General features: G+C 43.4%; 1 protein-coding gene and 1 pseudogene across 1 annotated transcript in view; one reads left to right on the top strand and one right to left on the bottom strand.

Moving 5' to 3' along the window:
• LOC115111705 (phosphatidylinositol 4-phosphate 5-kinase type-1 beta-like) overlaps window positions 1-10,483 on the bottom strand; it is a 90,478-nt gene extending 79,995 nt beyond the window's left edge. Inside the window, exon 1 of the mRNA XM_029638045.2 lies at window positions 10,232-10,483. The gene's annotated coding sequence lies outside the window, so the exon portion shown is untranslated. The remainder of the gene's footprint in view (window positions 1-10,231) is intronic.
• A 6,233-nt stretch (window positions 10,484-16,716) lies between these two features.
• On the top strand, window positions 16,717-23,674 carry LOC115111701 (protein unc-45 homolog B-like; annotated as a pseudogene).
• The last annotated feature ends 1,517 nt before the right edge of the window (window positions 23,675-25,191 follow it).

Genomic DNA, 25,191 nt, shown 5'->3' with positions numbered 1-25,191 from the left:
ACCAACTGGCTCGCTGTCTGTCAAATATACATGGCACCAATTGAGCCTGTTAGGTTAGACAGAGAATAACTATTATGAGTTTCGGTGAACAGGTACGAGCATCTCCAATCCCTATCCAGCTGTAAAATATGACAATGTCGCAGGCAGGCGTGGCTCTGCTCTGGCAAGTCTTATATCAGAATGAGGACAGGAACAGCGCCAGACAGAACACAACTGTTGCTCTGGTGATATTTGTCAAAGGGGACGCGATTTGCATGAGCTGCTTTCCCATTCAAACCCACAGTGCCACACTAACCTGACCCTGAGCTGGTCACCTCCACCTAACAGTCAAATCAGTAGGAAACGGGAAGCTCATCACAAAGTCAAGGCGACACGGACCCATTTTCATCCATGACACTGCACCCCTTTTCCATTGTTAGGTTTCCATAGTGGACCCATTTTTCTCCATGACACCTTGTGACTGTTCCAAAACAGGTTAAGGTACAAGCAAAATGCTAAACTAACGGACAGAGATTGCTAATCAAGCTCTGTTCGAGACATCCAACACAGGGAAAACATCTCCTGACACCGTTTATTTGAACTTAGCCTTGTGGAGATGGTATGGGAACCAAGCCTAGATGATGAGTAATGTTGCCTGAGACCTGAAGACTTCGTGTTCGATCCTTAAACTAACGACTAGGCTTAGTGGTCTCAGCGAGCTAACAGTGTAGTGGAGTGCAGTCGACCCGAGTTCAAACCCCAGCCAGTCATACAAGCTTGCTAGAGACAGCGATTCTAGGTACAGTGGGGCAAAAAAGTATTTAGTCATTTAGTCAATTGTGCAAGTTCTCCCATTAAAAAGATGAGAGAGGCCTGTCATTTTCATCATAGGTACACTTCAACTATGACAGACAAAATGAGAAGAAATTTTAAAAATCCAGAAAATCAAATTGTAGGATTTTTAATGAATTTATTTGCAAATTATGGTGGAAAAATAAGTATTTGATCAATAACAAATGTTTCTCAATACTTTGTTATATACCCTTTGTTGGCAATGACAGAGGTCAAACGTTTTCTGTAAGTCTTCACAAGGTTTTCACACACTGTTGCTGGTATTTTGGCCCATTCCTCCATGCAGATCTCCTCTAGAGCAGTGATGTTTTGAGGCTGTTGCTGGGCAACATGGACTTTCAACTCCCTCCAAAGATTTTCTATGGGGTTGAGACCTGGAGACTGGCTAGGCCACTCCAGGACCTTGAAATGCTTCTTACAAAGCCACTCCTTTGTTGCCCGGGCGGTGTGTTTGGGATCATTGTCATGCTGAAAGACCCAGCCACGTTTCATCTTCAATGCCCTTGCTGATGGAAGGAGGTTTTCACTCAAAATCTCACGATACATGGCCCCATTCATTCTTTCCTTTACACTGATCAGTGGTCCTGGTCCCTTTGCAGAAAAACAGCCCCAAAGAATGATGTTTCCACCCCCATGCTTCACAGTGGGTATGGTGTTCTTTGGATGAAACTCAGCATTCTTTGTCCTCCAAACACGAGTTGAGTTTTTACCAAAAAGTTATATTTTGGTTTCATCTGACCATATGACATTCTCCCAATCTTCTTCTGGATCATCCAAATGCTCTCTAGTAAACTTCAGGGACATGTACTGGCTTAAGCAGGGGGACACGTCTGGCACTGCAGGATTTGAGTCCCTGGCGGCGTAGTGTTACTAATGGTAGGCTTTGTTACTTTGGTCCCAGCTCTCTGCAGGTCATTCACTAGGTCCCCCCCGTGTGGTTCTGCGATTTTTGCTCACCGTTCTTGTGATCAGTAGAGGAAACCCAGCACACAACAAAGAGACCAAGATGGCATTCTGGTTTTGTCTACTTCCTTGAGGGATGACTCTAAGCATCTTCCAGTAACCTTGATCCAGCATGATCACATCCTGTGTCGGTAAAGACTCTCAGACCATGAGAACCAAAATTCTTTGGTCTGAAGAAAACAAGATTGAACTTTTTGGCCTGAATGCCAAGCGTCACGTCTGGAGGAAACCTGGCACCATCCCTACGGTGAAGCGTGGTGGTAGCAGCATCATGCTATGGGGATGTTTTTTCAGCGGCAGGGACTGGGAGACTAGTCAGGAAAAAGTACAGAGAGATATTTGATGAAAACCTGCTCCAGAGGGCACAGGACCTCAGACTGGGGTGAAGGTTCCTAAGCACACAGCCAAGACAATGCAGGAGTGGCTTCCGGACAAGTCTCTGAATGTCCTTAAGTGGCCCAGCCAGAGCCAGGACTTGAACCCTATCGGACATCCCTGGAGAGACCTGAAAATAGCTGTGCAGCGACACTCCCCAATCCAGCATGAGAGAGCTTGAGAGGGAGGATCTGCAGAGAAGAATGGGAGAAACTCCCTAAATACAGGTGTGCCAAGCTTGAAGCATCATACCCAAGAAGACTGTAATTGCTGCCAAAGGTGCTTCAACAAAGTACTGAGTAAAGGGTCTGACTACTCATGTAAATGTGATATTTCAGTTTGCAACAATACTTTTTTTTTAAAGTTATTGCTTTGTCATTATGGGGTATTTTGTGTAGATTATTGAGGAAAAACAACTATTGAATCCATTTTATAACAAGGCTGTAACGTAACAAAATGTGGAAAAAGTCAAGGGGTCTGAATACTTTCCGATTGCACTGTATTTCACACATCCAGCCCAGTGTTTTTCTGCATTACAGAGTGACTTTCAGTAGGGGATGGTCTGTCTGCTAGCGGCTCTCAGCACTGGGGAGGAATGTAGCACACTAGTGCAAAGAGCCCTGTTAATGTCCTGGGCAGTGAGTGAGGCTACATGTTTGACTAAATTAGCATAACTAAGAGTTGTTCCTGACCATGTGACCTTAACAGAAAAAAACTATGCCTTAGTAATAAGCTAGGCCAGGGCCGAGTCATCGGCTATATAGCCTAATAGGGCCCGGAGTTTTTCCTACTCAGGCTGTCAGGAAACACTGAATATAACACAGTTAAGATTGTGGAGTCTGTACTAGGCCAGTGTGGTACGTCACTGAATAGTGCACTCGGAAAAGTATTGACCCCTTGACTTTTCCCACATTTTGTTACGTTACAGACCTATTCTAAAATGGTTTCCCCTCGTCAATCTACACACAATACCTCATAATGACAAAGCAAAAACAGGGTTTTTAGAAATGTCACATTTACATATTCAGATCCTTGAAGCACCTTGGGCAGCGACTACAGCCTCGAGTCTTCTTGGGGATGACGCTACAAGCTTGGCACACCTGTATTTGGAAAGATTCTCACATCTTTCTCTGTAGATCCTCTCAAGCTCTGTCAAGTTGGATGGGGAGCGTCGCTGCACAGCTATTTTCAGGTATCTCCAGAGATGTTTGATCGGGTTCAAGACCAGGCTCTGGCTGAGCCACTCAACGACATTCAGAGACTTGTCCCGAAGCCACTCATGCGTTGTCTTGGCTGTGTGCTTAGGGTCCTTGTCCTGTTGGAAGGTGAACCTTCACCCCAGTCTGAGGTCCTGAGCCCTCTGGAGCAGGTTCATGATCTCTCTGTACTTTGCTCTGTTCATCTTTGCCTCCATCCTGACAAGTCTCCCAATCACTGGCACTGAAAAACATCCCCACAGCATTATGCTGTCACCACCATGATTCACTGTGGGGATGGTGCCAGGTTTCCTCCAGACGTGAAGCTTTGCATTCAGGCTAAATAGGGACACTTGGGATTCAGGCTAAATAGTTCGATCTTGGTTTAATCAGACCAGAGAATCTTGTTTCTCATGGTCTGAGAGTCCTTTAGGTGCCTTTTGGCAAACTCCAAGCAAGCTGTCAAGTGCCTTTTACTGAGGAGTGGCTTCTTTCTGGCCACTCTACCATAAAGGCCTGATTGGTGGCGTGCTACAGAGATGGTTTCCCTCCTGGAAGGTTCTCCCATCTACACAGAGGAACTCTGGAGGAGCTCTGTCAGAGTGACCATCGGATTCTTGGTCACCTCCCTGACCAAAGCCCTTCTCCCCCATTTACTCAGTTTAGGAAAAGTCTTGGTGGTTCCAAACTTCTTCCATTTAAGAATGATGGAAGCTACTGTGTTCATGAGGACCTTCAATGCTGCAGACATATTTTGGTACCCTTCCCCAGATCTGTGTCTCGACACAATCCTGTCTCAGAGCTCTACGGACAATTTCTTCGACCTCATGGCTTGGTTTTTGCTCTGACCTTATATAGAGAAGGTGTGTGCCTTTTCAAACCATGTCCTATCAATTGAATTTACCACAGGTGGACTCCAATCAAGTTGTAGAAACATCAATGGAAACAGGACGCACACAAGATCATATTTCGAGTCTCATAGCAAATGGTCTGAATACTTATATAAACAAGGGATCTGTTTTTTTATATACATTTGCTAAAATTTCTAAAAAAATGTTTTGCTTTGTCATTATGGGGTATTGTGTGTATATTGATGAGGGAAAAAATATTTTATACATATTAGAATAAGGCTGTAAGGTAACATGTGGAAAAACACTGTATGTGCACTCGGGCATTTCCTATTAAAAGAACCCTTGAGCACTACCATGTGCAGTTCATAGGAGTAGGGTTGCATAGGAGTAGAGTTGTTGATGAATTTAGCTTAAATTCATCAAAAAAAGTTAGCTTATAACAGTGAACCTTTTTGTGGGATACACATAAGGCAAATCTAGGTCTTGTGACATATTTTGGTTAAACTATCCCCAATTCAATAGAATTGTAACCCTCTGCATGCACAGTGCATTCTTCCATCATATGTGCAGTACACTTTTCCATCACATGTACAACTGATTCTCAAGATCTTGCACACTAATGAGATGCTATTGAGCCCACACTACTACACTGTCTGAGCCAAGGACTACATGCTTTCTGGTAAGTCTTATTTACAATACTGGGTGGGGTGAATATATTTAATTTGACATACATGATTTTTTGTTAACTTGTAAATAGTAGCCTACAGCATTTCTAACTTTCTGCTAGTTCTGCTAGTTAGTTTTTGCTACCATGTGGGTTTTAGCTTGCTTGAGACTGCTAACTGAGGAGTGTTAATTCACCCGTTTCCATACATGTTTCATTTTAAAAATGTATCTTACAAAGGAGTTGTTTAATCTAACTGCTTAACTATTTATCTGTACATGGAATTGTATTTTTTTTTTTCATCTTTACAGGAAAATGACACAGGCACAATCTGATGTGTGGCTGCTTGGTCTAAAGTGGAGGAGTCCTACACCCATTGGCTGTGCTGCTCATGCATCGAATCTGCTCCTGAAGGACATCATAGCACTGAAAACAATGTATTCACTCTACAAGAGAGCCAAGGAAATGGTTTGGTATGTGAAGGGTCATCACGTTATAGCAGCAATCTACTTCACCAAGCAAAGTGAGAAGAATAAGAGCAACACATTGAAGCTGCCCAGCAACACCCGTTGGGGTGGTGTGGCCATCATGTTTGACAGTCTCTCCAAGAAATGGCCATATCACAGTCTGCCGATATGGACAGCCCCTTCAAGAGGATCCTCCTGTATAATGTATTTTGGAAGAGGGTGGTAAGCTGCCTGAAACCTATAGCAGTAGCCATTGCACGGATTGAGGGAGACAATGCCATCCTGTCTGATGTTCAAAGAAATCCGTTCGGCCCTGCCCACTTCCCTGTTGGTCCAAGTAGAGGAAACTGCAGTTCTGAAATACATTAAAAAGCATGAAGAGTTATGCCTGAAGCCCATACACGCCGCAGCGTACATGTTGGACCCCAAGCATGCTGGCAAGAGCATCCTGTCTGGTGCAGAGATCAACAAGGCCTATGGTGTCATCACTACCGTGTCTCGCCACCTTGGCCTGGATGACGGCAAGGTTCTTGGCAGTCTGGCAAAGTACACTTCCCAGCAAGGGCTTTGAGATGGAAACGCAATATGGCATCTATCGTCCCAACATATCTCATCAGCCACCTGGTGAAAGGGACTTTGTGGATCTCAGGCTCTTTCCCCTGTTGCCTCCATCACCCTCCAAATCCCACCAACATCAGACACCTCAGAGTGCAACTGGTCCTTGTTTGGAAAAACACACATCAAAGTACGCAACAGGCTGACCAATACAAGGGTTGAAAAATTGGTGGTCTGACAATGAGTTATCATCAACAAGGTTGGAAAGTGACAGTGAAGATGAGGCCTCAGAGACATTGAGGAGGTCCAGGGAGAAGACATGGAAGCCTGAGAGGAAGACCAAAGCTTTAGTTTCTAAACTATAATTTTACAGATGTATGTTGAAAACATTTTTGGGAGATGCGAAGGATCATTCAATATTCCCTTTCATTTGTTGTTCAGTGAAATCCTCCCATGTGAAGAGTCAACTCATTTAATTAAAGTTGTATTCGTAACTTAATTGTTTTTTTTATTTCTATTGGAAGGATTTAATACATTTGCAATTAAGTCTACTTATGATAAGGTAAAAGGTATATGTTTCTGCCTCCATATGATATGATAAATATATCCAATGCAAACATCTACATTTAAATAGTATTAATATTAATTTGCATATATTCCCGTTAACTCACACGGAAAGTTTCCACTTCTGAATATTCCCCAAAATGTGCCCTACATAGGAGCATGTCAATTTGGGTGTCAAATGAAAGCTAAAAGTCTATTATTTTTTAATAAAGGAATATGTGGACACACCTACTCATTCCAGGGTTTTTCTTTATTTTTTACTATTTTCTACATTGTAGAATAATAGTGAAGACATGAAATAACACATATGGAATCATGTAGTAACCAAAAAAAGTGTTATACAAATCAAAATAGATTTGAGATTCTTCAAAGTAGAGGTTTGACAACTATGCCGCATAAAATTCAAGCTAGTTGGAAACAGATTTACAAGCATCTAGTGGTCAGAACCTGGTAATATCAGTTTTGCTGAAAAGACATGGAACAACCCTTGTTACGTCTGTGAATTTTCAGAATCCTCCCTCATAAGGAAGAACATTTTTAAAATATCTTAAAGATATGTGGGTTTTTGGTAACAAAATGACAAGACACTAGTTAATATTTCTTAAACTTACAGTAGGCTAATAATTTATGCAAAACGAAATATACATGTTGATATTAGTTGGCAGGGGCCTTCAACATTATTGTGTTTGATGCATTTCTATTACCTTTTAAGACTTTTTTTAGAAAATGTTTTTAAAGACCCCTTTTCCATCTGTGTGAAAAGAAATCAAAGCCTTTGCTTATTCCTAATTTTAGGATTGAAAATGGTTCAAAAACATATATATCCCTTCATTTCCCAAAACTATAGACTCTTAGCTTTAATTTGACACCACATTTGATATGCTCCAAAAAACTTCACATTGGTGCTCATGGGTCCTTTTACATGGAAATTACCATTGGCTATAATGGGAAATCAATCATTGTAGTCACAAATCACAGTTGGGTCACCTGCTACTGTCCTTCCACTGGCATACTGTTATGTTCAGCTCATAACTGTTGGTAAAAGCAAGACTGAAAACAGTCTGGACAACCCCTCCCTCTCAATCTTCTCTCTCTCTCTCTCCGGTTAATGTCACCTCTCACAGCTCTTACCGACACCTACCACCTACCCTCTTTCCATTTACTGTAACAAGCATCCTCACCCACTGAGCACAAACCGACACCGGATGTCCATCAACGTTGAAAAGTAGTTCATATTTGGTCAGTACGCCTACAGCCATTGCTCAAATTCTGTGGTAATTGTTTTTTTTTCACAAGAAATCAAAAGGGCTGTGTGTAACCAACCACAGGCATGTACGAACGCAAGAGGAAGTTCCCTATTGGTCAAATTCTATATCCTACTGTAAATAAAACAAATTGTATTTATTATGGATCCCCATTAGCTGCTGCCAAGGTCCAGCAAAATTAAGGCAGTTATACAATTAAAAAAATATTACAATACATTCATTACAGAATTCAAACTACACCAAGTGTGTGCCCTCTACTGCTTGCAACAGTTTCCTGATGTGGAATAGAGTTCCATGTAGTCAAGGCTCTATATAGTACTGTGTGCCTCCCATAGTCTGTTCTGAACTTGGGGACTGTGAAGAGACCTCTGGTGGCATGTCTCTGGTGGCATGTCTTGTGGGGTGTGAATAGGTGTCTGAGCTGTGTGCTAGTATTTTAAACAAACAGCTCGGTACCTTCAGCTTGTCAACACCTCTTACAAAAACAAGTAATGAGGAAGTCAATCGCTCTTCCACTTTGAGCCATGAGAGATTGACATGCATGTTATTAATGTTAGCTCTCTGTATACATCCAAGGGCCAGTCGTGCTTCCTTGTTCTGAGCTAACTGCAATTTTCCCTCTTTGTGGCACCTGACCACACGGCTGAACAGTAGTACAGGTGCGACAAAACTAGGACCTGAGGGACCTGCCTCATTGATAGTGTTGTTAAAAAGGCAGATCAGCGCTTTAATATAGACAGACCTCTCCCCCATCTTAGCTACTATTGTATCAATATGTTTTGACCATGACAGTTTACAACACAGGGTTACTCCAAGAAGTTTAGTCACCTCAACTTTACCCATTTCCAAATGATCCATTACGAGATGTAATTGAGGTTTAGTGAATGATTTGACCCAAATGCAAGGCTTTTAGTTTGAAATATTTAGGACTAACTTATTCCTTGCCACCCATTCTGAAACTAACTGCAGCTCTTTGTTAAGTGTTGCAGTCATTTCAGTCGCTGTAGTAGCTGACTTGTACAGCGTTGCGTCATCCGTATACATAGCCTTACTCAAAGCCAGTGGCATGTCATTAGTAAAGATTGAAAAAAGCAAAGGGCCTAAACTGCTACCCTGGGGAATTCCTGCTTCTACCTGGATTATGTTTGATAGGCTTCCATGAAAGAACACCCTCTGTGTTCTGTTAGACAAGTAACTCTTTATCTACATTATAGCAGGGGGTGTAAAGCCTTAACACATACGTTATTTCCAGCAGCAGACTATGATCGATAAAGCTGCACTGAAGTCTAACAAGACAGCCCCCACAATCATCTTATCATACATTTCTCTCAGCCAATCACCAGTAATTTGTGTAAGTGCCGTGCTTGTTGAGTGTCCTTCCCTATAAACATGCTGAAAGTCTGTTTTCAATTTGTTTACTGTAAAATAGCATTGTATCTAGTCAAAAAACATTTTTTCCAGAAGTTTACTAAGAGTTGGTAACAGGCTGATTGGTCGACTATTTGAGCCAGTAAATATACTATTCTTGGGTAGCGGAAGGACTTTAGCTTCCCTCCAGGCCTGAGGGCACACACTTTCTAGTAGGTTTAAATTGAAGATGTGGCAAATAGGAGTAGCAATATTGTCCTCAGTCATTTTACATCCAGAATGTCAGACCCCGGTGGCTTGTCATTATTGTTGATAGACAACCATTTTTTCATCTCTTCCACGCGGAGCGGACTTTACAGAATCCATTAAGGTGACCTGCTAAAAAGTATTATATAGTGTGTGTATCCCTGAGGATGCCAGGTGTTGAAAAGTCCCAGGCTTCCCAGAGTCCATGGAACACTCAGAAAGGTCCCCAACCTCGCCAATATTGATAACATAATGGATCTCACCAGTAAATTGGTAGGCTTATTTTCCAGAAATCAACAACAGAAATGGGCTATTCAGCACAAACCCTGTGATCATCAATATGAGAGTCTAGCCTATTAATCACCAATGGCAACTGTAACGTGTTCAAGAACTGATACCTTGAGCTATTGCTACATGAAGGCTAACACCATGGCGCCACTTCCTCGCAATATTACGTAATTTCACACTTTTCTGAATAAACTGTTTCTCAGAGTAGCACATCAACAGCTAGCAGTAAACCTTGCCATCATACTGAAGATAAATTAAAGTTAGCCTTATAAATTGGGGTGCACTGAAATGTTTTCTTTTGCAGGCCATTGGTAAACAAGTCCTGGTGTTCTCATCAACATTTCACTGTATTAGTTGGTGGTCACGAAACGGGGTCAAGGTTATGTTATGTTGCATTTCCAGGCTTGACTATTTTAGTAATTTAACACGTCCTTGCCCTACAAGGTAGCCGCTTAATCTTCGACTGACAAAAACACCTTTGCCAGCAATTGCTGAAACGTCTCATGTCATGTCACCTGACCAATATGGCACAACTCAAATAGATACTTCAACGGACAGGTAAATATCACAATTATCAAGAATAACACATCAAACTTACCAGCTGTTCTTCCTCGTTTGGGTAGCGAAATTGATCTCGTCTTTCCGTGAGATTTCAGGGAGTATTCCAGTCCCCTTTAGGCAATAATTAGAGAGCGCAAGCAGCAGTGAGTGCGGCTCCCTGCGTACGGTAGTCTATGCTGTATCTGGCTCCTGACAGAGAGGTAGACTTGGGTACACACAGCTCTCATTCTCCGCCTTTCAGCATAACCAGGCATTCAGTGCACCAACCTACTCTGCTGTGGTGCAGAACTTGTATAAGCAAGCCATCTACAGGGCAGTGATGGTAGGCTACAGAAGGTTTGACTTTCACCACTGATCTCCTTGCTGGTGTATGGTGCATTTCATTATGGGGAATAACGCCATCTAGTGGCTGACAATTACTGTTGCATTTGGAATGTCTACCAACAAAGTTGTACAATTCAATGGCTAAATAGAAAAGGGTTCATTATAAACGGGCATGCCCAAGACCTGTCCTTGATCATGACTCTCAGTTCCATTACACATAAGTAATTGGATGAAGACGTCTTATGTATGGGGGAGTTTTGTTAAAGCAGCAACACTCAATTTGAACATTAACAACCATCGCTTGCGGTACTGTTTTGGAAGCAAGATATCAGCGAGAAAGTATTTTCAAAAAACAAAATGTTACATTGATACACACCTTGATAGGTGTAAGTGTCCCCACACGGCCATATCGCTATGTTACAGTGATTGTTTATGGAAGACAAGAGTCAGCAACCTGTGATAATTAGCTATCTAGCACGCCCCAAACAACTGTGTCAGTGTAACTCGGGAAGAGTAGCGGAAGTGTAGTTTCGTCAGATGGAGGCACTCATAGCTGTTTAGATGGATCTTTGCAAAACTGCTACAAGTGTATTTTTTTTATTTTAAGGATTCTTTCTCGGTGATTTAAAGAAAAGGGTCATATGTTTCAAAAGTCGTATCACAAGCAGTGATGATTGACCTCTCTAAACGTAAAACAGTGTCGGGATTGTTGTCCACATGAGCCAGTCGTGGGAGAAGCGCTATAAAAGGGAGTAGGCAGAATGCCGCCTAGAGTTTGAGAGCTACTCCAAGACTAAAGAACCAACTACTATACAACCCACAGAGAACATCCAAAGGCACAGTTGACAAGGAAAAACTCCCTAGATAGGAAGAAACCTTGAAGAACCAGACTCTGGGGGGAGACAGGTGCCTGTTGTCTGGCAGTTGTCTCTGTCTGCTGAGTTTGATAAAAGGATGCATCTTTGACTGCAAACGACAGATGAGTTTATACAGTGCATTTGTAAAGTATTCAGACCCCTTGACCTTTTCCACATTTTCTTATGTTAGTCTTATTCTAAAATGGATTACATTGTCCTCATCAATCTACACACACAATAATGACAAAGCGAAAAAAAAGTTATTTTAAGAAAAATATATTTTATGAAAATTGAGACTCGAAATTGAGCTCAGGTGTATACTGTTTCCATAGAACATCCTTGATTGGAGTCCACTTGTGGTATATTAAATTGATTGGACTTGAATTGGAAAGGCACACACCTGTCTATATAAGGTCCCACAGTTGACAGTGTGTGTCAGAGCAAAAATCAAGCCATGATTGTTGAAGGAATTGTACGTAGAGGCACGAGACAGGATTGTGTCGAAGCACAGCTATGGGGAGGGGTACCAAAACATTTCTGCAGCATTGAAGGTCCACAAGTACACAGAGGCCTCCATCAATCTTAAATGGAAGAATTTTGGAACCATCAAGACTCTTCCTAGAGCTGGCTGCCTAGCCAAACTGAGCAATCAGGGGAGAAGGGCCACATTGTCAGGGAGGTGACCAAAAACCCAATGTTCACTCTGACAAAGCTCCAGAGTTCCTCTAGAGATGGGAGAACCTTCCAGAAGGACAATCATCTGCAGCACTCCACCAATCAGGCCTTTATGGTAGAGTGACCACACGAAAGCTACTCCTCAGTAAAAGGCACATGACAGACCACTTGTAGTTTGCCAAAAGGCACCTAAAGGACTCTCAAACCATGAGAAACCAGATTCTCTGGTCTGACGAAACCAAGATTGAACTCTTTGGCCTGAATGCCAAGCGTCACTTCTGGAGGAAATCTGGTACCATCCCTACGGTGAAGCAGGATGGTGGCAGCATCATGCTGTGGGGATGTTTTTCAGAGGCAGGGACTGGGAGACTGGTCAGGATCGAGGGAAAGATGAATGGAGCAAAGTTCAGAGAGATCCTTGATGAAAACCTGCTCCAGAGTGCTCAGGACCTCAGACTGGGGCAGAGGTTTACCTTCCAACAGGACAACAACCCTAAGCACACAGCCAAAACAACACATGAGTGGCTTTGGGACAAGTCTCTGAATGTCCTTGAGTGGCCCAGCAAGAGCCCGGACTTGAACCCAATCAAACACCTCTGGAGAGACCTCAAAATAGCTGTGCAGGGACGCTCCCCATCCAACCTGACAACACTAGAGAGGATCTGCAGAGAATAATGGTAGAAACTCCAAATACAGGTAGGGCTGGGCGATATGACGATATATATCGTGTGACGATAAGAAAACGTCTGTCGTTTCATTATGCTCTTATCATTTATTTCGTTGTGTCGCAAACCACACTCTATGCCAATACTTTTAGTCAATTGGACGACGCTTTGCTGTATGGAAGGAAATTTGCAACACAAACAAACATGGAGAGTGAACGTGACACAGAGCACAGAGACATGGAGCTCGTACCTTAAAGAGGGACTACTTCGGTCGCATGGACGTGGTTTGGGTATGACAAGTCTGACACGGACCAGAAAACCGTCCTCTGCAAAATATGCCGCAGGCCGGTCCCAACAACAGGCTCAAACATCACTAACCTATTTTACCACCTACGCAAGAATCATGTGAAACAGTACGGCGAGAGTCTATGGATGAGCCCCCAAAAAGTACAGTCGAGTGCTCAAAACAAACCCCCGACTCAGACGATGCAAGAGGCTTTTGCCCGCGGCACACCATATGGCAAAGAATCACAAAGATGGAAGGAGATAACAGATGCCGTTACAACTTACATCTGAAAAGATGTGGCCCCAATTTACACGGTCAAGAAACAGGGGTTTCTGATATGGCGCGAACACTCGACCCCAGGTACCAAATTGATATGTGACATGTATTAATGCCAAAATAACATGCAAAACAGGCAAGCACCCAAATATATACATTTTGTTTGCAACTATAGTTTAAATGTTTTCTATTTACCTTGTTAGATTTCATACATTCATATTTTGTTACATGCTTATATGAAAATTTGCACAAAGGTTCGAAATAAAAGGAGAAATCAAATATGAGTAGGTACCTTTTTATTTGTTGTGTAACTGTCGTCGTATGAAGGAGAGGACCAAAGCGCAGTGTGGTAAGTGTTCATCTTGGTTTTTAATAAGAATGAACACTGAACAAAACAATAAATGCCAACGTGAAAAAACAAAAACAAAACAGTTCCGTGTGGAACAAAACACTGACACGGAAAATAATCACCCACAACTCAAAAGTGAAACCAGGCTACCGACAACGATTGACAGCTGCCTCTGATTGAGAACCATACCAGGCCAAACACAGAAATCCCAAAACATAGAAAAAGGAACATAGGCAACCCACCCAACTCACACCCTGACCATACTAAAACAAGGACATAACAAAATAACTAAGGTCAGAACGTGACAGTACCCCCCCCCCCCAAAGGTGCGGACTCCGGCCGCAAAACCTGAACCTATAGGGGAGGGTCTGGGTAGGTGTCTGTCTGCGGTGGCGGCTCTGGCGCGGGACGTGGACCCCACTCCACCATAGTCTTTCTCCACCTCTTTAACCGCCTCCGTGGCCCCTTTAGAGCGACGACCCTCGCCGCCGACCTCGGACTGGGGACCCAAGCCACGGGTCTCAAATGGACGGGAGATTCCAGCAGCACCTGACAGGCGGGAGACTCCGGCAGCTCCGGAGTGAAGGGCGATTCCGGCAGTGCCGGCGTGACAGGCGATTCCGGCAGCTCCTGGCTCAGGACAGACGGGAGACTCCGGCAGCTCCTGACAGACGGACGGCTCCGGCAGCTCCTGACAGATGGACGGCTCCGGCAGCTCAGGACAGACGGGAGACTCTGGCAGCTCAGGACAGACGGGAGACTCCGGCAGCTCCTGACAGACGGACGGCTCCGGCAGCTCCTGACAGATGGACGGCTCCGGCAGCTCAGGACAGACGGGAGACTCTGGCAGCTCAGGACAGACGGGAGACTCCGGCAGCTCAGGACAGACGGGAGACTCCGGCAGCTCAGGACAGACAGGAGACTCCGGCAGCTCAGGACAGACGGGAGACTCCGGCAGCTCAGGACAGACTGGAGACTCCCCGTGTGCCTCCCCCAATACATTTTTGGGGCTGCCTCTCGGGCTTCCTTGATCGCCGTGCCAACTCCATTCGCCGGTATCCCTCCTCGCACTGTTCCAGAGCATCCCAGGTGGGCTCCGGCACTCTCCCTGGGTCGACCGACCACCTTTCTATTTCGTCCCAAGTTGTCACATAGTCCAGATCTCGCTGCTTCCCGATACCACGCTGCTTGGTCCTTGGTTGGTGGGGGATTCTGTAACGGTCGTCGTATGAAGGAGAGGACCAAAGCGCAGCGTGGTAAGTGTTCATCTTGATTTTCAATAAGAATAATGAACACTGAACAAAGCAATGAATGCCAACGTGAAAAAACAAAACCGAAACAGTTCCGTGTGGAACAAAACACTGACACGGAAAATAATCACCCACAACTCAAAAGTGAAACCAGGCTACCTAAGTATGGTTCTCAATCAGGGACAATGATTGACAGCTGCCTCTGATTGAGAACCATACCAGGCCAAACACAGAAATCCCAAAACATAGGAAAAGGAACATAGACAACCCACTCAACTCACGCCCTGACCATACTAAAACAAAGACATAACAAAAGAACTAAGGTCAGAACGTGACATGTTGAGTATAATTCAAAATGCAATAAGAAATAGGCCTTTACATTTTATATAAATATTTATTCATTGAATTTACAGAAAATGTGCTATGTTATTGGGATATGAGATTTTGGCCATATTGCTCAGCCCTAAATACCGGTGTGCCAGGCTTCTAGCGTCATACCCAAGAAGACTCGAGGCTGTAATCGTTGCCGAAGTTGCTTTTTTATTTAATTATTAATTTGCCAAATCATTCTAAAACTGTTTTCTTTGTCATTGTGGGGTATTTATGTGTAGATTGCTGAGGGGATTTATTTTTTAAAAAAAATCAATTTTAGGATGAGGCCTTAAAGGAAAAATTCAAGGGGTCTGAGTACTTTCCGAATGTACTGTACATGGTCTCTATTTCCCTCTATTTGTTTCTTACAACAGTTCTAAATAGATCAGCCAGGAGTACCATCAAGTAGCTCTCAAACCCTTCTCCGTATGTAAGGTTTTCAGCCATTACATTTGGCTCAGCGTAAACTACAATTCTGACGCTGTGTTAATGTTTCGAAACGTCAATCATCGCTTTCAATACAAAACATTTTTCAAAACGTATACTGATATGCCCCTTATCTTTCACGTCAGCGAGAAACAATCTTTCAAATAAAGATACACTGACTATAGCAGTTTTGCACAGATCCATACACTGTGTGTGCCTCCAGTTGACGAACTACACTTCCTCTTCAGCACAGGTGGCAGTTTATGTCTTTCGTAAACTAACGCTTTAACATGGAGATATGGCCGTGTGGGAACACAAACCCTAACCCTATAAAGGTGTGTGGCAATTTACCTTTTTGTTTTTTGAAAATTATTTATCCTAGATGTGAAAAATACACAACCTTATGTTTCCAAAACAGTACCACAAGAGAATCGTGTTAATGTTTAGAGCAACTATCAGGGCTCTTAACAGAAGAAGTCAGAAGATACTATCGTCAATAGGCGCTAAAGTAGTTTGCGTCCATGAAGTAGTTTGCGTCCATGAATGGGGTAACCATTGAGTAGACCCAGAAAGTTGTAGAACATGCCTAACACACACTCACACTCGAGAGCTTTCTCTTTCTAGAACAGGCCTGGGCAATTATTTTTCATCGAGGGCCACAGAATATATTTTTGCACTCGCGGGCCAGAATCATATTACAGGATTATACATTGTGTATGACTGTGTTGACAGATATATCTACTGTAAATCACATCCAGATATGCTACTTATTTTACTTTTTTAACATGCACAGAAATAAACCACATCCATGTTCTCCTTTTGGTAGATATTTTCATTAAAAAACATGCAATGAACGACACGGAGGGAAAAGTAAACTGTGCATTCAGAACCACGGACAGAGCTCTTGTTACCGGGTATGCACAAAACACAAGAAAAGAGAGAGCTCAACATTACATTTAAACTACTCAATCAGTGTGAGGAGTGAAGTCTCTGAAGGGCATTGACTAGAGCAGGGAAGTCAGATATAGTTTCTGACGTCGCTATGCGCAGGATTGCTGAGAGGTGAGAGTTAGTAAGAGATCTGTGCCTTAGTAAGAGATCTGTTATATTTCATCACTGAAAATGTCTGTTCACATACATAGGTTGACCCAAACAGTACAAATATATTCTGAGCAGGACTCCTAATCTTTGGAAAGTTTTGTTCATCGAGAGATAAATAGAACCTCGTCAGTGACATTGTTATGAAAAGTTCTCCAATCACTGCATCAGACTGAAGATCGATAAGCTCAAGTTGCAGGTCACTGGGAGCGTTATCCACATTGGAGGTGAAAGGAGAGGAAACCAACAGCATGTCATTTTCCAACACTTTGAAATCCTCAAAATGATGAGAACTCACCGTTCAAAGCACGCAGCAGCGATGTATACTTCTCCCGCTGGTCATCTGATAGGGAACAGACTAGTAGTGTCGGAAGGTGGGTGATATTGTTGGCTTCTATTTGGAAGGAGGAGTAATTTTACCTTTAAGGCTTTGACAAGGATGTACTTCTGATGTGCAAAAAGGCCCTTCCCCTGTAGTTTGGAATTCAGTTCATTCATGAGGGCCATGATGTCCACCATTCTTTATCTTGCAGTTGAGGGAAATCCACATTTTCCTTTCATTTGCAAAAACTCAGAAATCTCCTGGCTTCAGGTCCCACACCCTTTTAAGCACTTTCTCCAAACTCAGCCATCTCACGTTTGTGTGGCAGGGGAGATCTGCATCACCCGACTCTCTCTTCCAACAGTGAGACAAACTGCCTGTGGTTTAAAGATTTTGCTCTTATGAAGTTTACCACTTTAGTGACTATCCACAATATGGCTCATTTTCAGAAACCATTTACAGAGCACCTCCTGATGAATAATGCAATGCAGGAAAATAATTTCCTGATCTTGGTTTAGCTCAACTACTTGATCTTGTATCCTTTTCAAAAGACCTTGTGGTTCTGTTCTTCATTGACTTCATTGACTTATACAGGGCCAAGGAGAAATAGGTTTAATTCTCTACCTTGTATTTCAACTGTTGTTCCATATTCTCTGGGATGTCCTCAACATGCGGTGTCACTGTTCGTCTTGACAGCGAAACATTTTCAACCCGCTCTTTGTTGTCGGGGAAAAGTATTGCTGCAGTCAATTAAACAATATATCAATGGATTCGCCCTCAGCGAATGGCTTGCTATGTTTAGCAATATTGTGGGACAGTACATAGCTAGCTCTCGCAATTCCGTCGTTTGCTGAATGCATTTTTTGCATTTTTCCTTGCTGAGAAAGCAACACTTTCGATGCATTTGCCATCTGCTAAGAATGCATATTCCTATATTTCCCTGCATGCTTCGTCTAGAAGTGTCAGGCCAATTTGTAACGTTAGTCTTTCAAGACAGCGGTGCTCTCTTTGCACACAGCTTTCCCTGATACCTCAATAAAGACATATTTCGATGTCCACTCTTGCTGGAACACCCTACATTCATTGTCTACTTTCCTTTTCTTTGAAATCTTTAAAATTTATTTTTGCGCAATTTCTAGCTAGCTACGATTTGTAACTGACGTGTGAGTCAGCTTGTCAGCCTGCCAGTCACTGTATGTCCTCGTGCAGTTGTTATTTATACGTGCCTTCAAAATAAATGTTCCACAAGCGGTGGGAGTTAAATCATTACAGAAAGCCGAGTATTCATTTGGCTTTTAATTTGAATAACAAATACGTTTTTCAAAACTTGACTATTGCAAATTCTTTATGTGATTTGAGCATGATTTCATGGGCAATATTGAATCAGGTTGCAGGCCGCATACGGTCCCCGGGCAGGCCTTAGCCCAGGCTTGTTCTAGAAGCTGCCAGGTCATTCTGTGTGTTCCTACAGCTTCCAGTGAGCTGCCAGACCCCCCCACTACACCTACCCCCGCCTCACTAGAGGTGCACAAGCATTTTCTGGTGAGTTCTCAGCTGTCATCGAACCTATTCTTTAAATAGACCATATCAGGGCCAGAACATGTTTCAAGGGGGTTACCCATGTCATAACGTACAAATAGAGAACAAAAAGATAAACTACTATGCAATTATTTTAATGACTCCGCATTGGTATGTTGTCATAAAATAAATGAGACATTTTAACAAACCCGATCCAATGCTAAATGTGAGAATTCAGTGTACAGTTCTCTCATGAAGTGTCTCTTCTGTGTAGAGTAGACCCCCATCCATTTTTTAAAAGGTCCCACCCTGGTTTTGGCCAACCTCATGAGATGAGTATAAAGGAGGGGTGGGGTTGCACTAATACCAAAAAAATAGAACGCAAAACAATCAGGGAGTGAAGCTCAACACTAGACACTCAAGTGAAAATAAAAGGAGAAGAGAAGAACACACAATCCTGAAAGGTATAAATTATATGGCGCTATTGAGAGACATGTATTGAGTGTACACAGTCTTGAGTGACATGCTTGCCTGTCAGGGGCTCTAGGACAGGGCACAGAGGACAGGGGACATGGTGATTGTCTATCAGGAGCGGTGGAGTGGCTGTCCATTAGAATGATTGTATTAGTGGTAAGGCCCCCACAGTGGTGCAAAACGATGCCCAAGTAAGGCATGAGGGGTGGCCATTTAAAGTTAGAGAACGTGCTGGGCCATTTGCTAAAGGGGACTCAGGTAAGGAGACATTGTAGTGAGAACGGTAAGACGAGTATTATTTTTTCTTACAATATTATATTTGTTTGTCATTTTTGGGACAGTGAGGTGTAATCACTCATGCTGATTTACAATTTTGAACTGTGATTATATGTATTTTTCCGAGATCAAAATGAATGGAAACCTTGTCAAGGTGTTGTAATATGTGCTGTTTACTCTTTGAGTACCAGTCATTCATTGGCTTTAATGTTCAAGTCATACTGTAACCTGGAACTGTTGAACTATAACTTCTCGTTTCCTCACCAGATGGGAGAGATGGCAGATCCAATCCAGTTAAAAGATGAGGGAAACAAGCATTTCCAAGCCGGTGAGGTGGACAAGGCCATTGAGTGCTACACAAAAGCCACCAAGTTGTGCAAAGACAAAAAGGTGCTCGCTGTCATCTACAGGAACAGATCAGCCTGCTTCCTGAAAAAGGTAAACACCTAACCTCAACCACAGGCCTTCAACAAGCAAAAACTGCGTAGTTTTATAATTATTCATCCCTGGTTGTGATTTCCTGATCCTCTGATGTTTTTGAACTCTTTTTCTTTCTCCGGAAAGCTACACCAATGCAGCCTCCGATGCCTCCAAAGGTACGGTACAGTCTAGTAAATGTTTAGGAATAAACATTTTGCCATGCTCACCATAACATAAACTGACAAATCATGGATTATGCTCATACCACAGTGGTATTTTCACTTCAACCCAGACACTTGTATTATTCTCTGCTCTCCATCAGCCATTGACGTGGATGCAGCAGACGTCAAAGCCCTGTTCCGGCGGTGCCAGGCTCTGGAGAAGCTGGACAAGCTGGACATGGCCTTCAAAGATGTCCAGAGGTGTTCCACCATCGAGCCCAAAAACAAGACCTTCCTGGAGACCCTCAGGAGGCTGGGGGCGGAGATCCAAGCCAAGGTGTGCTACCAACTGGGACCATTTAGACACAAGCCATTGGTTTACTTACTGATAACTATGTGATTATAATATTTGTTTGACTTATGAACAAGACATAAAAACACACATTACGGTACTTATCTGCATCTCTCTTTCCCTCTTATGCTCTCTCTCTCTTATGCTCTCTCTCTCTCTTATGCTCTCTCTCTCAAGCTCTCTCTCTCTTATGCTCTCTCTCTCTCGCTCTCTCTGTCTACAGCTGAAGACAACCTTCTCCACAGACTCACGGGTCCAGAACATGTTTGACATTCTGCTTGATGAGGAGATGGACAAGAAGGAAAAGGTTTGAATGACACCGAAGTAGAGATCAGTTCCATTGATTCCACTTACTGTGATAAGCATGATGCTGTGGTCCTTAATAATTTTACAGTCTGATATCAAATGCAATGTGTGTAACTTTTATGCCAGTATGAATAGTATTTACTTCCCATGTAGGCTGCTAACAACCTGGTGGTTCTGGCTAGAGAAGATGCTGGGGCTGAGAGAATCTTCCAGAACAACGGAGTGCCTCTGCTGTTGGATATGCTTGAGACCGGAAAAGTAGAGATGGTCCTGGCTGCTATCCGTACCTTCGTGGGAATGTGCACTGGACACAAAGCACGGGTGAGGGGCAGGTGAAGACAGGGCAGTGCATAAGGGATTCTGTAAGAAGGGGAGCCAATCCTCCCAATTCCTGGTCCTTTGTGACAGATATGGATCCTTTTCAAAGTTTCTATTGTAATGTCTAGCCATAGTCCCCCTTGTGTACACTCAGTTGACCTGTATGTTTGTCTCTAAACAGACCATGGCCATTATCCACCTGGTGGGCATTGACAAGCTGTGCAGCATCATGGCTGTCGACAATGAGGACATCGCCTTGGCAACTTCCGACCTGTTCCAGTGCATCAACGACTCCCTTACCGGAGGAAACCAGAGGATTTATGGGAAGGAGGAAGCCCTGGTTTTGGGTGAGACATCCACTTACGTTTCTGCATTCCTATCCTGTTCCAGTCAAAAGCCCTACATTTATATACATGTATGTAGGGTTTTTTACCCAATACGAATTGCCTCTGAATAGCATCTATTAGCTATATAAACACATTGTTCTGTTTTATATGTATTTACTTGTTATATAGTTACTTGTTTGTGTTTTATAAACACTTCATAAAAGTGGTCTGACACTTATTCTGTTCCCCTGCAGATGCAAGCAAGGACGTGAAGAGCATCCTGATGGCCCTGCTGGAGATGGTTGCCAGTAAGAAGGTTTCAGGACACGGCAGAGACCAGGCCCTGAACCTGCTGTGCAGGAACGTGCACAGAAAAGAAAGACCATGACCACTCCAAGAGCCTCTTCACCATTGACCATGGTGAGCGAGTCGGTTAGCTTTGATCATGATCTGTGACACTAAGTAGACCTTTGACAAATGTTTGTTGTGGAAATTCTTACACAGGGACACTGATTGTTTATGACACCAAAGACGAGATGAACATTTTCAAGACTGTTTCTTCACAAAGTAAAATTTCCTTCCTCACTGTTGCTCAACTTAATTTAGGGACGTTGTCATTCATCTGGCTTTGTGAACCCCCTGCCAGGTCTGAAGAAGATCCTGAAGGTGTGTGGCCAGATACCTGACCTCCCAGACCAGCTGCCCATGACGGAGAACACTCAGCTCATCGCAAGCGTGTTGCTTGACAAGCTCTGGGACGACCTGCGCTGCGACCCCGAGAGAGACCACTACAGGGAAGTCTGTGACGAGTACATCAAGTGAGTTACATATTAGTAACATAACAGTAACATACGAGTAGCATATCTAATCAGAGTAACATCATACAGAGATTGATAGGTATCTGTGATGCACGCGTACATCATGAGTAATGTTACAACGAGGGAAGTATCTAACGGCACTATAGTTGATGATGGTGATGAGTACTAAGTCAGCTGACTAACATTTATTCCTGACCTCTCCCCACCTCCCTCATCTACCCTTAACACTACTCAACCTGACTCTCTCCACAGAGGCAAGTTTGACCCCAACGACATGGACAGGAACATCCACGCCATCATCGCTCTGTCAGGCCTGCTGCAGGGGCCATTTGAGGTTGGCAACCAGCTGGTGGGTCGCCAGGGCATCATGGAGATGATGGTGGCGCTGTGCGGCTCTGAGCGTGAGGTGGACCAGATGGTCGCCGTGGAAGCGTTGATCCACTCCTCGACGAAGATGAGCCGCGCCTCCTTCATTATCACCAACGGCGTGTCGCTGCTCAAAGACATCTACAAGAAGACCAAGAACGAGAAGATCAAGATCCGTGCGCTGGTGATGAGTGAGCTGTAGATTTCCATACTATAGAATAGAAATGTGCTCTTTTGAGGGGTTCATTGATAGTTCTTCATGTTTGATAACGTTACAGTGACTCTTCAGATTGATCTAAGTGTAACTTTCTCTCCAAGTTCATGAACTCACTGTTTTGTGTGTGTCTGTGTGTCTCTTTCCCCAGGGTCTGTGTAAGCTGGGCTCAGCAGGTGGAGATGACTATAGTATGAGGCAGTTTGCTGAGGGCTCCACTGAGAAACTGGCCAAGCAGTGCAGGAAGTGAGTCTGTTTTTTGGAGTCAGTAGCTTTGAAAGCTTATCTGCCATTACGTAACTTTGTGGTCTTAATATCACTGAAGTATTCATAGACACAGTCGATCACAGCCATGCTCACTGCCGCCCAGAAGAAACTGTGCACCAAGATGACCCTGGTGGTATGTCTGTCTGGTTGCATTCACACAAGTACACTCACCTTGGGGTGACCCAAAGGCAGTTCCTGTGCAAAGATATTAACTGATTTGAACTGCCGAATTGTCCCAATCAATCACAATGCTGTATCATCACAGCATCGATTTATAGTCGTGACAGTCGGTATGTATCATGACAACAATGACTAGTTATGTGTTACGTAATCAATATGTATAATCACAACACTGAATGTTGTTATATATTACTTAATACATTTGTATCATCACAACACTGATTATAGTTATACTTATTCAAAATGTATGGTGAGGCCTCATCCACTTCATCACTTTGACTGACCAGTGTTTTCTCGGTTCACTCCGCAGACTTTGCAGTGGATGGAGATCCTTCAGAGGCTCATTCTCCATGACCAGCCCCAGATCCAGCACAGAGGCCTGGTGATTGTGTACAACATACTGAACTCGGACGACAACGAGCTGGCCAAGAAGCTGATCGAGAGCGAGATCCTGGAGATCCTGACAGTGATTGGCAAAGCAATGGACAACCCCAAGAGGCAGCTTGTGATCGATGTGGCACGCACCTGCCTGGTCAAGGCCATGGACCTCGGCCTCATTAAGCCATTCATAACCCCTTCTTAAAGCAGTGTTTCTTAAGCTTTTTATAGTACTACGGACTGGCTTGCAATGGACCTACTCCCTTAAAGGCGCAACCCAATCAACCAGAAACAAATCACACAGAAATAAGAACATGTATGACAGTTCCATTTTAGTCCAATGAGTGTGTATATTTGGTGGGTACACTTGCAAACGCCCATACCCCTCACTGCCCACAGTCCTCCCAAAGTGTCAGGCCAACACTTGTTACAGTACATTGGACTTACAGTTTGTGCCTTTTAATGAAAACTGCAACGTGTGAGCTAATTACAGTCTGCCTAACTTGCTGATCAGATACAACCCAGAGACTGAAGATTGAGAAACTCTGTGGAGTGTGGGCAATGGACAGGGGCTGGGACTGTGGTGGAACAGCCACCTATCATGAAATCAGAGAACCTCATTTTCAGGTGGAGATAACAATGCCTGGGCTGGTGGTAGCTCACTGCCAGAGCCAAGCGTCATATGAATGTTATAATAAAACTAGGCAGTGAGCAGAACCCAAACGATGGAAGAAACAGAACCCACAGGTGGAGGCTGGGCTGGTGGTGGGATATCAGAAACAGAACCCACAGGTGGAGGCTGGGCTGGTGGTGGGACATCAGAAACAGAACCCACAGGTGGAGGCTGGGCTGGTGGTGGGATATCAGAAACAGCTAGCATAGCGAGTAACAGCTAGTTACAGCAGCAAGAGACATCAGCGTATGAGAGCGTGTGACATCCAGCATTGGGGAAGCATGTGCATGTAATTCATGGGAATCCAACTGGTGCAATATCCGCTGATGCGATCAGCTGAAGCCACCACACTCATGTTTCCCTTCTGAACCAGCTACACTTTATATAGATTTTTTTGTAAGTTAAGTAGAGTTTATTTGTGTGGATGAGAGGTGTTTGTTTAATGTTATTTGTATTTTACACTTAAGGATAAAGATGAGAATTTTGACTATTGTCTATCCTGATTTTAGTGGACAATTTTATTCTACTGTTTGTCAGTACAGCCTAGTATGATTTTCAACAGTGGACATTGGTCATGACTGTTTTTGATAAGCAGTTAAAACAGTCACATGGGCAAAATATATATTATTTTAAGGTTTGGGCTTTTGCAGCAGGAAGAAGAGGAAAACATTTGTAGCCCGTGAAAAGGGAAACGGAAGAAATGGGCGTGGCTGTCGGCATCCAATGACCATGAAGTGGGAGTGGCATTTTTATTTCCATCCACTGTGCTCACTTGGTTTTTAACAACAGAGATGGAAGAGCATGTGAGACACCCCCATCATTTCTTTTTTTCTGGTTGAATGAAAGTCAATTAACTAAGTAGACCAGACACAACTGCTATTGCATTGGTGTCTATGGGAGACACCCAGTTAAGTAGACCGGAACTGACCATTTCTTTCAATGGTAAAAAGCCTGAGTGTAATATTTTCAATTATCCACCATCTTGGTATACAGCTTATGTCAGAATTGACCTCCAAGTGACCCCTACCCCCACAAAAATAAGACTTCCAT

The sequence above is a fragment of the Oncorhynchus nerka genome, linkage group LG27, assembly GCF_034236695.1.
Source record: "Oncorhynchus nerka isolate Pitt River linkage group LG27, Oner_Uvic_2.0, whole genome shotgun sequence".
Classification (NCBI taxonomy): Eukaryota; Metazoa; Chordata; class Actinopteri; order Salmoniformes; family Salmonidae; genus Oncorhynchus; species Oncorhynchus nerka.
The sequence above is the reverse complement of the archived record's forward strand: the minus strand, read 5'-3'. Positions and strand labels throughout refer to the sequence as shown.